This window comes from Sapajus apella, unplaced genomic scaffold (assembly GCF_009761245.1).
Source record: "Sapajus apella isolate SASKATOON/1434 unplaced genomic scaffold, GSC_monkey_1.0 scaffold25, whole genome shotgun sequence".
Classification (NCBI taxonomy): Eukaryota; Metazoa; Chordata; class Mammalia; order Primates; family Cebidae; genus Sapajus; species Sapajus apella.
Window position 1 is genome coordinate 7,794,314 of NW_022436965.1, and position 2,894 is coordinate 7,797,207.

Below are 2,894 nucleotides of genomic sequence, written 5' to 3' on the forward strand. Positions count from 1 at the left end.
AATGGATTTTCCTTGCCCAATATGTATGACATTTGAGTATTTTCATGGAGGTTAGGTTTACAAATTAAAAACAGTACTTTTCCCTCATTTTGTGTATAGGATAATTTTAAGCAACAGGATAGCTTTACCATCACCTGAAACACTGGAATATTTCTTATGCTGGAACTTCCTTCTTAAGACACTCATTATAAAGACATCATGCTGGGAGAGGTGGCTCACGCCTGTAATCCCAGCACTTTGGGAGACCTACACGGGTGGATCACCTGAGGTCAGGAGTTCGAGACCCACCTGGCCAACATGGTGAAACCCCATCTCTACTAAAAATACAAAAATTAGCCAGGCATGGTGGCGCACACCTTTAGTCCCAGCTACTCGGGAGGCTAAGGTGGGAGAATCACTTGAACCTGGGAGGCAGAGGTTGCAGTGAGCTGAGATCATGCCACTGCACTCCAGACTGGGCAACAGAGCAAGACTTCATCTCAATTAAAAAAAAAAAAGACATAATATCAATGTCTGTTGAGCACATGAAAGAATCATTGTCATCAGGCTGTCCCCTTGGTTAGTCTTATGCACCATCCTGAGTTATATAGTTACATGGCAGCACTGAGGCGACAGAAAATAGAGTGTGTTTCCCACTGCCATGGCAGAAATACCAAGCCAAGAATCCCTCTTAGCACAGCAGAACAGGGCAATGACCAGTGACACACAAAGAATACATCTGTGGTATGCCTGACTTCATTCAGATAGTATGTTTCTTACATTCCAGATCACCTGAACTTAAAGAGCATTTTTTTTTTTTCTTTTGAGATGGAGTCTTCCTCTGTCACCCAGGCTGGAGTGCAGTGGCATGATCTTGGCTCACTGCAACCTTCATCTCCCGGGTTCAAGCCATTCTCCTGCCTCAGCCTCCCGAGTAGCTGAGATTACAGGTGCATGCCACTACACCAGCTAATTTTTATATTTTTAGTAGAGACAGGGTTTCCCCATGTTGGCCAGGCTGGTCTCCAATTCCTGACTTCAGGTGATCAGCCCACCTCCGCCTCCCAAAGTGCTGGGATTACAGGAGTGAGAGGAGCCACTGTACCTGGCCAAATAAATTATATCTTTCTTTTCTTACTTTATTAAAATGCTGAGTTTTATTTCACATGTATATTTTTGTCTCCCCACCATTTCCATGTCTAACCACCGCTACTGATATGTTCTATTATAACATTCCATACATACTTAAAACCAAGCAAAGGGTGGAGTTCCATCTTTAAAAACTAAACAGGCATTTTGGACAATACATTCTTGGCAATGAAACCTGAACAACATTTATCAAACACTTTGGGAAAGTTCTCACTCTGTATTATGAAAAGGACAGCCAGATGTCAACTGCTACAGAAATGAAATAAGATGAAAAATTTTTAACAAATTATTTAAACTATTTTCTTAAAGAAACTTCCTTCACCCCAGAGATCTTGAATAGCCACCTTGTCAGTCATCCAGAAGCAATTCTTCACATAATTGATGAACTTGGCTTCCACTTTGGGAAGACAACCACTTTTTTCTATACTTGCTTGTATTTTTGTTTTAATGTCTTCTACAGAACTAGATCCTTTTGATATTTTAGGAGTTTTTCCCTTTTTTTTTTTTTTTTTTTTGAAGGATTCTTGTCCTTTTGATGTTGGTGTTGATGGCTTTGAGTATTTTCCATTCTGATTTGACTTTACTGCATTTTTGGCTGGAGTGTCTCATACAGATTTCTTCACTGGAGGTTTTTCTTCAGTTTCCTCATCATCTTCATCATCATCATCTTCATCATCTTCATCAGCAGCAAGTGTTACTTTTTTCTGTGGAATCTTGCTACCACCTCCAGGGGCAGACTCCTTTCCAGACATACTTAAGAGTTTCACATCCTCCTCCTCTTCTGACTCTGCATCTTCCTCCACAGCTACTAAGTGCTGTCCACTGATATGCACTGGCCCTCAACCACACTTCAACCGTAAGACCACTGGTGGTGTAATTTCAAAGCCCTCAAGGGAAACTGTTAGCTGTACACACATTTTCAAAGTTGCCAGTGTTACTTTAATTGGACTGCCTTTGTAATTCATTGCCTCTGCTTCAACAATGTGCAGTTCATCCTTTGCACCAGCCCCTACACTGACCGTTCTTAAAGATAACTGGCGCTCATTTTCATCATTATCCACCTTAAAATGATAATCTTTGTTGGCCTTTTGTTTACAACTGAAAAGATAGTTCTGGGGCCTCAGGGGGCTCATGTCTGTGTCTGTCAAATCTTCCATCGGTGGCAGCATGCACTTAGGTGGGAGAAAAGGTGGACGGAGATAAATGACCATTGCTCAAAAGAACAGCTGCGCAGGATGGAATCACACCAGGGGATAAATTATATCTTAACATTAACTTATTTCTAATTAGTAAATGCAATTTACCTGGGATATTGTGGGTTTTCAAAAAAATTTAAAAGAACATTAGAGAAACTTATTTTTCTTCTCCATTTTTGTTTTTAATGTGTCTTACGTATCTGAAAGCCCTGCTAAGTATGATTGACTCAGTTGCTACTTTGGGAGATGGAGGCAGGTGGATCACCTGAGGTCGGGAGTTCGAGACCAGTCTGGCGAACATGGCAAAACCCTGTCTCTACTAAAAATACAAAAATTCGCCAGGTGTGGTGACGCATGACTATAGTCCCAGCTACTCAGGAGGCTAAGGCAGGAGAATTGCTTGAACCCAAGAGGCGGAGGTTGCAGTGAGGTGAGATCACGCCACTGCACTTCAGCCTGGGTGACAGAGCAAGACTCTGTCTTTAAATAAGTAAATAAATAAATAAATAAAAGTATGATTGACTGAGTTGTGAGGAAAAATGAATCTTGGGATAGAGCCCAGCAATTAAG

At 41.3% G+C, this 2,894-nt stretch overlaps 1 pseudogene; it reads right to left on the reverse strand.

The window, feature by feature from the left end:
* Window positions 1-1,423: 1,423 nt before the first annotated feature.
* LOC116560027 lies at window positions 1,424-2,300 on the reverse strand (annotated as a pseudogene).
* Between the last annotated feature and the right edge of the window lie 594 nt (window positions 2,301-2,894).